Below are 13,987 nucleotides of genomic sequence, written 5' to 3'. Positions count from 1 at the left end.
AAATAGGTTTTGTAGGTACACCATCTTAGGCTTGGTGTAATACCTTCCATTGGATTGTCGCTTCCCGCGGTAACCTTTAGGATGACGCCACATTTTAGCGTGTGTGGGTTGCTGAGGACGGTGGTTTCACTCTTCTAGTCCGTCGCCTCAGCAGTGAACACTTGTAGTCATGAGTTCGACGCAATACCGTCTGGTGAGGTGATCGCGCAATACTGTTTTACAAAATTCCACACTCACATTTCAACAACTTGCGCAGGACAGGTAAGCCGACAGCGCAAATTTGCCTTGAAGTAGGGAGCGCGCGAGAGGCGTGGAAGTGGAGCTACAACGTTGATGTCAAAGGCGAGTGGGCGCCACTGAACAATGTCGGGGCTTATGAAAATCATAATCAGTGTGAAAGACTCGAAAGTGCAAGGTGAAATATATTTTATTTCCACTTCAATTATGCTTGAAGCTTTCCATAGCCAGATTCTTCATGTGGTTGGATCCTCCTATCCACATTGTCCCGATTTGCGTGCGGCTGCAGTAAGGATACGCTTAATTATGGTGACTTCTACTGAGATATTTGAAAACATTGAAACAACCTCCATAAAATTACTCGTAATTTAAACAGCTGAGTTATTCCCATTTCAAATTACATGAATACGATCTATGGCATTGCTTACGAAGACTTGTTTAATGAAAACATTTGTGAGTAACAATAAGTATTGAATTATGTATGTAATAAAATATATATTTTATGAAGAGCAACTCGTCGTCAGTGGTAGTGTAACTCGCTTTTTAAACATGATCGATGCGGGGTCTTCTCTCGGTCATCAAAGTTTTTGTCTAGCCTACTTATATTATTCTTTTTTGAAATTTTGACATTTCATTTCATTAGAACAGCCATTTCGCCTATACTTCTTGCGTAATGATTATTTCTCTTAAGCTACTTCTTGGCGGCTTTCCGCACATTTCACTGACGTCAACACATCCCATTTGTAACTTTATTTCACAGATGACGTGCGATATTCAAAAACTTCTGCAGAAAAAAAATAGCTTTAGCCATTCTCAACACTTGGTGGCGACCCTCCATATATCATGAGACTGGAAATGCTCTGTGTGTATTTGGTAAAAAATGCTCTGTTTCTCTCTACAAGAAATGTTTATAGAATAAAAAAGTGTCCAAAAATGCGCAGCTTTAATTAAAATGCCTATTCACGGCACGCGATCCGTTTTTCTAGTTATACCTGCAGGAAGAATGTCGTTCAGCTGTTACGCTGGCCCGTGCCTTCTTGCCGTTCATCGCTTCCTAAATATATATTCTTAACCCATGCTCTTGCATGCACAAACATAACCATTTCGAAAGGTCCATATTTGGCAATTGACTCATTGGTTTATGTTACATGTTTCTAATGTACACAAACATGGTAACAATTTTAGGGGTTCACTTTAGGGTTTTTAGGGCCTTGATATTAAAGATACATTTTCGGAAGTTTTCTTGTTTTCCAGCCACAAACTACTTAAAATGATGAAAAATATTTGAATGACATTCGTGCAAGATTTCGTACCGTTAGTTATTCAATGCGTACCGTTATTATTCAGTATTCAAGTAGTGTAGCAACAAACTCTATTACTGAAGAGACCTAGCTTTATTTACGATCTGCAGGGGTCATTCTCAAATTGCATTGCTTCGCCTTCATGCGACATACAATTTTTGTGGGATCGCCACTGTTCTACAACGCTTGATTGCCAGGGTCGGTCATGACCACGACGGCATGAGAACAGATAACGACGATGCAATTTCGAAGAAGGAACTGGTGTCGACGAGACGACGATGGCATTACAAGAATAGGATAACTATTATTAAATAACGATGATCGTATAACGATGACAGCGTGACTACGACCGCAAGTAATCAATGCGATGACGAATGTATGACCACGACTGTGTGATGACTGTGGTATGAAGTTCATAGCTTCGCAATGTCCACGTCCCAATGACCGTATGACGACATTCGGATGTGGAAGCAAGCACGATGATGCAATGACCGACCAACACAGGATCACGACGAAGGAATTACAACAAATACATGACGAATCAAAACAATGTCGTGACAACGACGGCATAATCACTATTGAATGATAGAAAAGTTGTCATGGAGTGACGATTGAGGAATAACGTTGATGGGAAGACAACGAAGCTACGACGATGACAATATGATTACAAGGAAATAATGATTCTGATGTTGACGATAATTTGACGGGCGACAGCATGACGTCAACGACATGGCGACTCTAACTTGACGACAGTATAACAACGATGGCCTGTCGGCGACTGGTTCACGACACCACGACGATCTTACGACAATGAATGCACGACGACAACTGTTTAATGATGAAAAAATGAGGACGATGACTTGAGGTTGGTGGCATGACCGTGATTGAATTACGACAGAATGATTGGGATATAATAGCGAAGACAGAATGACGTCAATGGAAAGACTAAAGCGTTGATGACATAATGACAATGATGATAATGAAGGCATGATGACAATGATATGATGGTATGATCACAATGGTATGATGACAATGGTACGATGGCGCGATGACAGCGTGACCATGGTACCATGGCCACAACTGGATGACAACGACTGTACTGTGATGACATAGCAAGATTGCGACGATGAATTTGGAATGATGACTATAGAACGGCCGCCACATGATCACAGCATGGTATCACAACGAATTATGATTCAACGACGACAGCCAAAATATAGCGGCGTGACGATGGCACGCTTTAAAGGATTTTTTTAAATTTATTAGCGGCTTAAAGAGGCTAGATACATATATAGGCACATTGTAGCTGAAGTAGGCTAGGATTGATAACCGCATTAAAATATATACCTGTAGTTGTCCGTCTAGTAGTAGTAGTCGGCGGTCTCCGAAAGGCATTTGATCGATGAAAACCGCCACTGCTCCAATGACTCGCAAAGACACATGTCAGGCTTCTTTCTTGCAACACGGACGAATGAAAAAATACCGCCAGAGCGAATAAAAATGTCAGGCTATAGAGTTTCTTCATAGTTCCCACCTAGGCCAGCTTCAAGGAAAATACTTCTCGGGGAATACATTTATACTTCTTGGTTGACAATGCCCCATGGTAATAAAACCAAATTTAACATTCACTGAATTCTTTCTCTTCGTTTTTCTTTGTCATGTGCACGCTTTTGTGAAAGATGACCATTGAATGGAATAATTGTTTTACTGGTTTATGGCGAGATTTGCTTACACCTATAAGGCTGGTAACTTGTGGCGTCAATGTACAAGAAGTCCTCGAGGAAAAGAATATATTTGAGGCAATAATTTTTAGATCATCAAAAACTGGCAAAGCGGCACGCAACATTGCTCACATACAAGATAGCCCGAGGGACAGCTGCGGTGGTTTTCTCCATTGGTCTGTAGATGTAAATCACCGAGGACAGTTGTAGCGATTCATATCAACAGCAACAGTGGCCATAGCAACAGCGATCCATATCAACTCCCGCTCTCGCCACGAGCGCTCCTCGACGGAGCAGAGCCAACTACTCCTAGATAGCAATCCTGTGCACTCTGCTTTATCACGTCATGCTACATAGACCGAAATTTTCACTGTCAAGACCAGCTCGACGGAAGCGGTGGCGTCAAAATCACCGCTGCTTTCTCGGGAGCATCTTCATTTGATTGTATGGTCATGAATCGAAGTGCACAGGCCTTGTGCTGTCTAGGAGGCGTTGGCACCTGCTGCGGTGACGCCACAATAGGTGTTACATGAGATAGGGAATCGCCGCGATGCGTCGCCGATGTGCATCTCCGTATGGTGGCGTGCGGCGTTGGCACCACAGGTTGCTGCTGCTGCTGCTGCTGCTGCTGCTTGTTGGGTCGGGCACCACGTAACGCTGTGGTACATTACTCGCAGCCGAAAACTCGAAGGACCGCTCAACGGCGTTAAATGGGACATTAATGCTTTCGCGTTCACAACTCATAAAAAGTGCTTAGGTGTCCTCAGATTTTTTTTATGAGTTAAGTTGTGTGTAGAGTTGGACTAGTTGGTTCGACTTATTTCGACTAACAGCGCGAAAGCATAAACATGGTGTCAACACGGAGCAAACGTAAAAACAAGCCGCAGGTTTCTGATCCTCCCCAAGTTGGAATCAGCGCCGGGTTTGTTTCTTTTCGTCACGTGTGTACAAGTTTCATGTTCGCGATGTTAGTCTAAGCTATATAAGGCCAGGGGTTTGGCTCTGCATGGCCAGAATAGTAGCAGGAGCGGACCGTTGAAGCAACTTGCGAACCATTTCTCGCAAGACTCATCCGCCTGCGAAAATACTATGGCGAACAACAGCACTGGTAAACCAAAATTACTAGTTCTAATACAGCGATGGTGACTCCGATAACAAACCTGGAAAAAGTAGGCAGCATAAGTGCACCATTTTCAAATCGGGGGAAGGCTTGCGGCCGGATGCTTGTATTCGGAAACTCGGTCGTTGACTGTGGCCAGAGGCGTCCGCTGTGCCCAGCAGAAGAGGCCTGTAGAAGCCGTTTTATTATTACAATCCAATGCTCATGCTGCTGGGTAGTTCAAATTTCGAATGCTTGAATAGGGTCACTCTCTCTCGACCCAGCAGGAAGGACTAGTGAAAGGGTAATCTGAAAGAAAATAGGTTTTGTAGGTGCACCCCCCCTAGGCTCGGTGTAATGTCGTCCATTAGATTATGCTACATTTTAGTGTTTGTGGGTTGCTGAGGACTGTGGGTTCACTCATCTAGTCCGGCGTTCATGTGTTCGTCGCCTCAGCAGTGAACACTTGTAGTCACGAGTTCGACGCAATGCCGTCTGGTCAGGTGATAACGCGATACTGTTCTACAAACCTGCAGACTCACATTTCAACAACTTGCGCAGGACAGGTAAGCCGACAGCGCAACTTTGCCTTGAAGTAGGAAGCGCGCTTAGGTCCGAGGGCGATAGAAATATCGCTGTGCGCCGTATGCTGAATGTGCGAGTGAGCGCATACGTGAGTGAGCCGGCGATCGCGGCTCAATCTCGCGCGCGCTAGGGAGGGAAGCCGGAAGGAAGCGCGCCGTTTCCGTCGCGCCCAACGCATCGGGTAGAGGGTAGGGATGGGGAGAGTGCGCCTTCTACTGCGAGTGGCCCGCGCTAAAGTCCCTATATAGAAAAAGTACCGCCATCTACTCTTTCCTCCGCCGTCTCCTCTCCTAAAGCGCTTGGTTTTTTTCTTTACTTTTGTGTGTTCCTGTACGTTGCAAACTCGGTGACTGACAGTAATAAGTCCATCTTGCGTGTACGAAACTGGTGGCATGTACTGCTTCATTAACCATTGAAGATAAGCAATCTAAGCTTACTTGTTTGAAGTTTTTTTTTTTTTTTTTTTTTTTTGCCGGTTGAGGCCTCTCTGTCTCCTCGCGACACATAATAAATATTTATGTAGTTATGTTAAAATAAACAATGTAAGCTTACTTCATTGAAATTTTTTGCCAATTGAACCCTCGCGGTCACCTGGTGACATAATAAACATATAAGCAATGATGTGAGAGTGCCGTACACATAAATACTGCTGCGACAACGATAACAAAACGCCCACATCAAGCGAACGAGCAGCGCGACCATCCCCACCAGACGCTACCGCAGCGGCCATATTGCTCGCTACGTAATTGCGATGACATAGGTTTCGATTTTCAAAGCGCCATCTCTTGGTCGTATAGTTTATTTCGTGACGCCAACGGTAACTATATATTTCCGTTGCACTATGGAAGGTATTTTCTCTTGTATAATTATTAGAGGTGTTCTGTGGATAGGCCTGCTCTAGCCGGCACGTCAACCCTAGATACACGGTAACCGCCGTGTATCTAGGGTTGATCTAGGGTTCTAGGGTGTATCTAGGGTTGTTATATCTAGGCAAATTTTCAAATGGATGTTAAGTTCGTGTTTCTTGTTGTTTTAATGTCGTTTTCTTTGCGACCTTTTTGTCTCGGTATAAGATCGTAATGACACTACAATCTGTTTATGCATAAACTAAAAATCGTTTGAGCAAGTCTCGAATGTCTTAATTTGACCCGACCGCGGGGAAAAGTAAGGCTGCACATGAGGCCAAATGAGGCGCCTTCGTAAAAAAATGAATCAGGAGCAACTCTTTACATTAAAAGTAAATCAAATGGGCACTGTCGGCTCTCACACAACCTTCGTGGACCCACCGCCTACTTGGTTAGCATTGAATCCAGACACAACCTGGCCGTGTTTTCTTCCACCAACCCATGTACACAAGGCACTTCCAGTACTTTGGCGAAGTGGTTTAGTTGCTTTGCGAACGTTTCGCCTATGCGGCTTGGACGACATGCCTCCATATTTGTAGCTGTCAGCTTTGTTTCGCTTTTTGATTCCCTTCATTGCTCTTGCGGTAGTATGATTGGTAGCCTTAGACACAATCAGCTTCTTGTTACGGTGTAAAGTAATTGCAATGGACGTTTTAAGGATCATTTCGCTCCGGTTTTCAGAGGATTTTCGGTAACAAAGTTTGGCCTGAAGGCACTTTTTTCTTCGATAACAAATCGCCACGGAGATCCAGTCTTAACCTTGTAAAGAGGCTCGGCACTGCAATGATGTAAGTTCTTGCTCGAGTATGCAGCGGGTGCTTAGGCAGATGGCAAAGCTGAGAAGAAGCATGGACAGAATGAAGATATTGCGCTTTGCTCCTGAGTGATTTTCAACCAGACAAAGGGACAGAAATGCACCTTAAGAGTATGTACAACATGTATGTACAGCATTCGACAACATCCGAATGTGACATTTTCCCCTAGTCTAAGGCTTATCTTACGTCATTTTTTGTCAGGGAAATAAATTGTGGTATTTTAGTCGCAAAACCACGATCTCATTACAAGGCACGCCGTAGTGGCGGACTCCGGACCACCTAGTGCTCTTTAACGTGCACCGTATGCACGGTACACAGGAGTTCTTTTGTTTGCATTTCACACCCATATCGTACAAAGTATATAACTGAAAATAGTAACTGATGCTATCTGTCATGAAATAAAAAACCCCAAGGATTTCGCCCTCTGCAGCGATTCGCTGGAACTTGAGAGCCTCCGGGGTCAACGAAAAAAAGAGTGTTCTGTGTGCAAGCGTGGTGTCGACTGTCATGGCGGCAAGGACATATGGTTACAACGGGTTGTACAAGAAAAGGATTGCCGTAGTTTAATCTGAAAATTTATCTACAAATTAAAGTGCAAATAAAAATGGCTATATTTGGCTATGAAAGCTTTTGCTCTCTTTTTGTGTTGGACTACACATTCTCTAACTTGAGGCTACGCCGCCTCGTCCGACCAGGCAACACTGGTCAACTATAATATTGCCTTGCTGATCCATACCGCTCTCTTCCTGTCTCTTCACGTATAATATATATATATATATTGAACAATAAAAAAGAGAACCGAGGAGCCCGATTTTTATTAATCATATCATAAGAAGCCAACAAACAATGACACAAAGGACAACATAGGGGAAATTACTTGTACTTACTAATTGAATTGAATAAATGATAAATTAATGGAAATGAAAACGGAGCAAAAAACAACTGTCCGTAGGTGGGGAACGAACCCACGCCTTCGCATTACGCGTGTGATGCTCTCACCATTGAGCTACCGCGAAGCCGTTTGCCCATCGGCTTTCTAGGGTATTTATGTTTTACAACTAGAACTAACCCTGGGATTGTTAGCCAGCGCCACCACTCACAAACCTTGGGGCGGATGTGGAACATCCTTTGTGCCGCAGGCGTCACGAGCACGTGATCTTGTTGGGTGATGGCAACTGGTCAATAAACCCACATATGCTACCTGAAGGAATCAATGTTGCCGGATTCGAGCCCTCGTTATGTAATGAACGAGAAGAAAGGGAACCGAGGGGCCCGATTTTTATTAATCAGATCATAAGAAGCCAACAATGACACCAAGGACAACATGTTGTCCTTGGTGTCGTTTGTTGGCTTCTTATGATATGATCTCATATATATATATATATATATATATATATATATATACAGTAATGAATGTCCGCCCCTTTGAGTAGAGCAGCGCATGAACTGAAATTGTGCTATCTACCACAGGCAACCTTTCAAAATTTGTGAAAGGTTGCCTGTGGCAGATAACACCATTCTAGTTCATGAGCTGCTATACTAGAAGAGGCGGACTTTACTTCCACAAAAAAATTTAATCGATAATTGAGTTGATAACAAAAATTACGTAATCACATTGTTACCTAATTACCTTATGGCTCACATTACAATTTACAATTTCCAGCCGCATCGTTCGCAAGGCGGATTCACGTAGAACGAATTCTCAGAATCACACTGTGCGGCGAAATGCATTGGCGTTCGAGTTACTTAACAAATCGTTACTGACTTTCTCAACAAATCTTCAGAAATCAAGCTTGAAAATGCTTGATGTATATATATATATATATATATATATATATATATATATATATATATATTGTCCTTTCAGCGGTGTGGTGCTAGGCGGTCAAGCGAAATGGAATTAGGGATTTCTAACCACATGCACGGGTTCATGTGATGGTCGGAATTTTGAGTTTTGGAAAGGTTACTGTTTTACTACGGCAAAAAACAGCCTCATACAAGTACCTGCGCCATCAAAAATAAAAAGTGTGTATCCCCATCAACACGTCTATTCTTTTTCGCCAATACAAGCAATGAACATACCCAAATCTCACAGGGCCGAAATCGCGGAATGTTACACAAACGCTCATGACAATTGAAATCTTGAATTTAGTTTTATAGTTAGTGCCGACTCTGGCATGAGAATTAATTTAATAATTCCTGAAACATTGCTATCGAGGCTTCAGATCTCAGAGCAGTGAAGTGAGCTCATCGAACACATTCGCTGGCAAGTGCATATCACAGCAAGTGTCGCGAAACGTTTCCGTCTGACAGCTTGCAAGTGGCACTAACTGTGAAGTGCACTGCCTCTAGGTGTCACTTAATTTGCACGTCTGACCCGGGTCATAGATGTATTTTTGGAGACATGACACTGGCGTTGGCAACAAATCAGTAACGAAACTTCGCATGGAGGAATGCCCAAATGCAAGTGAATGCAACTGTTATCAGTGGACTTGAATTCCTTCCGCAATTTGAATCGTAGAAATTAAATGGTTGTTTTCTATGTAGTTATTTACCGAACGTATATAATTATTGAACATGGCAGTGAAACGCATCTGTCCTGTTCTGGACCTAAAAAAAAAAAATTGGAGGACGCTTAAGCTTCGCCTTTAAGAATGGAACGCGATAGCATTCGAAGATACCGGAATGCATGTGAGGCTTCCCGGCAACTGCAGTTTTCTTTTTGTATCCACCCTCGCCTGTGCGCGCCGCTACCGTTCTATGCTGCCGTGGATGCGAACGCCATCTGGATGGGCTTTTCGCAAGCGACATACCCGAGCACACTGCTGCTGTTATGGTAAAAATGCTTGACAAGGGGTTTGTGTCTGAGTTTCCTCGTAACAGAATTATGTCTTCTCGTACATTCAAATTACAATCCGACGCTATCATGTCTGTTTGTTGCAGCTAAGTCGTACTTTACGATTTCCTTTAGGGATTTTACATTGAGGAATTCAATTTTTGTTCACTAACACCTTGCGCCTGTGGGTTTGGAGTGGTTCGAGATAATTTTTTTCCGCCACGGATGCCATGAACGCCGATGCTTACGCCGACGCCGGCGCCGGATTTTCTCTGCCGCATGGGGGCCTTAACACTATCGCGTTAAAAACTGAAGATGGTAATGATGAATTAATTGATTTGTTAAGTGAGTAATGGTCAGTGAACCGCATAACTGTCATGCAGCCTTTTGTTGTTTGTAGCTGCCACAAGGAGTACGATTGTAGGGCATAAAGACAAGGAAGCAGGATGATGCACGAAAGACAAAGACAAGGCGCTATGTGCGCTATGTGCCCTATGTGCGCTACAATCGTACTCCAAGGTGCCATACCAACGAGCCCGCGATGCAGCACTAGTGGTTCTAAGAAGTTCTGTGCTGAAATTGTGAGTTGTGGGCCACCGCGAATTCCCAGATTGTGGCATGAAATTCAACGCCGTGTGAACAGAGATTGACGAGCAAACGCGAGTAAATCTATCAGCATCACCAAAAATGGTGTATAATTTGTGAAATCGACCATCACGCCTTGCACGCATACGCGGCTCATGTGCAAGCATACACTCTCTCGCAGTGTACTCTAGGCACGAACTGCCGAAAAAGTACCGCTGGCAATGAAGGCATACATTGGTGTAGCAAACAAATATACACAGCCGGGGAGGCGAGCAATTTGATGAGGACTAGAGGAAACTTGGCTGGCTGTCACCTGTAATAGTGAAACCGCTGTGCAGGCAGTGTACTTCGCATGAACTATGTCGGTGACTGTAGCAGCTGTGGTACACATATTGTGAAAGCCAATATACACCTTTCAATTTTGTCGGCATAGAAAAACCTATTGTTGTCTAGTATAACGCACTGGACCACTGCTGTAAGCGCTTACTTGTTCTAACGAGTGTGCATTACTATATACTCTAGTGGTTATTCGCATTACGTTAAATAACGCTTTACCAATATACTGTGTGATAACGATTTAAGTTAGTTGTATACGCTTACGGCCTTGTCGTTCTATGTATATCTCCTTCGAAAAACTAGAAAAAGTAAGTCCATTCAACGGTGAACTCTTTCGCGAGTGAATATGAAAATGGAAGTGAAATACAAAAATCAAAGAGGGACCTTCTTTTTTTTTTCTTTTCAAGGTGTACTGCAACACCAGTTTATAAATGAATGCTACTTATGCTTCTCACTTTTAGGCTTCTCTACCTGTAAGCAATGAAGAAAGTCGGCCACAGCAACATTTTACTTATTCTGGTGGCATTTTGCATTTTGTACACCGTACAACTAGGAGTTCCGACACGCGCCTTTGCAGGTAACCACCCATGGCAATTCAAAGCAGCTAATCTACAAAGACGAAATGCAATTAGAAGACCTCCTTCCACTACTACTAGACGAACAACTACAGGTACGTATTTTTGTAGCATCAAAATGCATATCTGGGATCACTCTGGCTGCAAACCTAAGCAAGGAAATTTTATTGAGAAAGTAGACACCGCCAGTAAGGCACTCAGGGAGATTAAGAGGCCTTCTTGTTTTGTGACTCCAGCGTGTCGTCGTAAAAAATACCTAATGAATAAAATGGAGGCACGAAATGATAACTCTTATTTTCTGACTCTCTTTCTGGTCTACGTTATTTCTTTTATAATCAGCTCTGCCAGTTTATATGATCGCGTAGGGTCCTCCGCCAAGCCCATGGCCTTTGAGTTCAGAAGAGGTTTTCCAATGAAGTGCAATTTTTAGTGCGTGTAGCTTCGGCCTCCTTGCGACCTTCCTTGCCTCGGTACAGATGGCCCAGACTAAGTTGCATGCACATTGCCATTCTCATTTAGCACGCCCTTGCCTCTTCAAGAGCGAAGACATTGCAGGAGCACTCAGAAAGATTTGGTCAAGTTTCTCTTCCGACATTAAAGAAGAAGAAACATATATATGCCCCCTTTTCTCACTCGCATTTCACTTGGCGTACGTGGCCTAGGGGCGAAGTTGCGTTTGTAGAAGTGACAAGAAGATTCCCATGTAAAAACAACAACTTTGAAAAGCACGCAAACGAAAATGAACTTGTTGAAACAAAATTTATTTCAAATCAAAACTCTAACCATATAAAGGGTCACACGAATATTGATAGATACTTTTTAATAGTTTTAGCATTCGGTGCGCCGGAAACTAAATATATTCCTTAAAACACTTTTTTTTTATCTCAGACCCATCATCTACTCACAGAGAGTGATCATGACGTTAAGACATATGACAGACTAATATAATCTAAATCAATAAGGCAATTGCAACGTATGTGCTTTCCCGGGCGGTAAGGTTTCAGATATATAAGAACAAATGTTCAGCTTATGAAGAATGTAGTTTGAAGAAAGGTACGAATGCAGGGACCTTATTCTCGGTTGCTTAGATTGGGTGAGAAAGTCGAGCAAAAGTAGAGAGAAATTTTCAAATGAATGTTCATTTGTTTTTTAATTATCTTTTACTATTGTTCACTGGGTCCATGCTTTCTTCGTACGAGAAAGTAATGACACTGTAATTAATATATTCAATAAATAAAGATTACTTTAAGAACTGTCTAACTAGACTCCCGGAGAAGAGTAAGGCATCACATATGCAACATGAGGCGCCTTCGTAAAAAATGAATCAGGAGCTTATATTATTGCGATATCAAATGTATGGACACTCCAAGTGGATTTCTGCCATCGGCATCGTCATCGCCGTCGCCATGAGGTCAAGTATAAATTCAAGGGCGATAACACCATCACCGCGCGCTCTATGCTGCATGCAAGCGTGAAAGCACGCTAGGGACGCGCGCTCACGGGGAGCGAACGCATGGCAGACAGCGAACCCGACGTCTACCGTTGCGCGAAAGACCGTGGGGGGACGGGAGGGAGGGAGGGGGCGGCGACATTGTGCTGAGGCGCCAAATGCGTATCTTGCGACCGGGCGCAAGGGGAACTGGAATATCCCAGGCGAAAGGAGGAAAGCGGGAAGGCAGCGCGCGGAAGGGAGCGGGTGCGCCTTCTGCTCTGCGAGCAACTGCGTACTTGTGCTTTGCGCGGTGGCAGGCGCTAGCACGCGCCGTATTTTGAAAGCGATCTGCAACACGGCTTCTACCTTTGTATGCACTCTGCTTTCGCCGCTCAGTTTCCATTGAAGCGACAGACCACACGAACCTTCGCTCGCTGCTGCTGACGCGCTTGCTCACGCCATCGTTTGGACAGTGGTTGTGTCAATTCATGTTTCAACATCATTCAAATATCAATTCATGTTTGCTTGTGAGCGCTGACACCATGCTTGTTAATTCAGTTAGTAAGTGAATGTGACCAAGTTTATACAGCGGACAAAAGTACTGTCCTTACTCCGTATAGCTCTCTACTAATTTGCTATTGCAATTATAGATTTGCCTTCCGGGCAAATCTTCAAATTCTTTTACAGTCAAAGTAAATCAAATTACACTGTGGGCTGTCGCACAGTCTTCGTGGACCCACTTGCTTAGCATTGAATCCAGACAGACTCTGATCGTGTTTTCTTCAAGGACCCCATGTAGACAAGGCACTTCCACTCTTTCGACGTGGTGGTCGAGCTCGCTTTGCGAACGTTTTCGTGGCTAGGGCGGTGTGCCTCCCTCTTTGCAGCTGTCAGCTTTGTTACACTTTTTGGGGCCTTTCATTGCTGTTGCGTTCGCATGCTTGGTAGCCTTAGAAGCAATCAGCTTCTTCTGATGTCATGAGCTTATTGCAATAAGGCGATGTTAGTTTGAGACGATTTTGTTCTGGTTTTCAGATGCTTTTCACGCATACAGTGTTGCCTAAACGCATTTTTTTTCTTCAGTAAGAACTCGTGACCTATATCCGATCAGATCCTCGTAAAGATGTTCGGTACTGCACTGTTGTAGCTTGTTTGTTGTCGATGCAGAGGGTCCTTAGGCACATGGAGCAGCTGAGAAGCAGCGAGGAGTGATTGAAGATATAGCGCTTTGCTTCTCAGTGCTTTTCTTTGTTCATGTATTCCCCTTGCCAACCAGCTCTCATGGCTGCTCTTTTATTTCTATTTTTTTTACATATTCCGACCATCCTAGACAAAGACCGAAAAATGCACTTTATGAGTATGTACAACACTTACGCAAACGGAATGAAACTTTCGAGAACTTCGGAATGTGACGTTTTCCCTCATCTAAACTAACGATTTTGTTAAGAAAATAAATCCTGTGGTTTCACGTGACAAAACCGCAATCTTATGAGGTCCACCATAGAGAACGACTCCGTAATAATTCCTACCATCTGGGGTTCTTTAACGTGCATCTAATGC

General features: G+C 43.5%; 1 long non-coding RNA gene across 1 annotated transcript; it reads right to left on the bottom strand.

Annotated features, from left to right (window-relative positions):
- Window positions 1-409: 409 nt before the first annotated feature.
- LOC125945431 (uncharacterized) lies at window positions 410-3,063 on the bottom strand. The gene is made up of 2 exons (XR_007466891.1): window positions 2,886-3,063; window positions 410-520 (listed from the first exon to the last, which is right to left on the bottom strand). It is a non-coding gene; the product is annotated as an uncharacterized LOC125945431 (long non-coding RNA).
- Window positions 3,064-13,987: the final 10,924 nt, after the last annotated feature.

Source organism: Dermacentor silvarum, chromosome 5, assembly GCF_013339745.2.
Source record: "Dermacentor silvarum isolate Dsil-2018 chromosome 5, BIME_Dsil_1.4, whole genome shotgun sequence".
Lineage (NCBI taxonomy): Eukaryota > Metazoa > Arthropoda > Arachnida > Ixodida > Ixodidae > Dermacentor > Dermacentor silvarum.
Note: the sequence above shows the minus strand (reverse complement) of the source record. Positions and strands in the feature narration are given on the sequence as shown.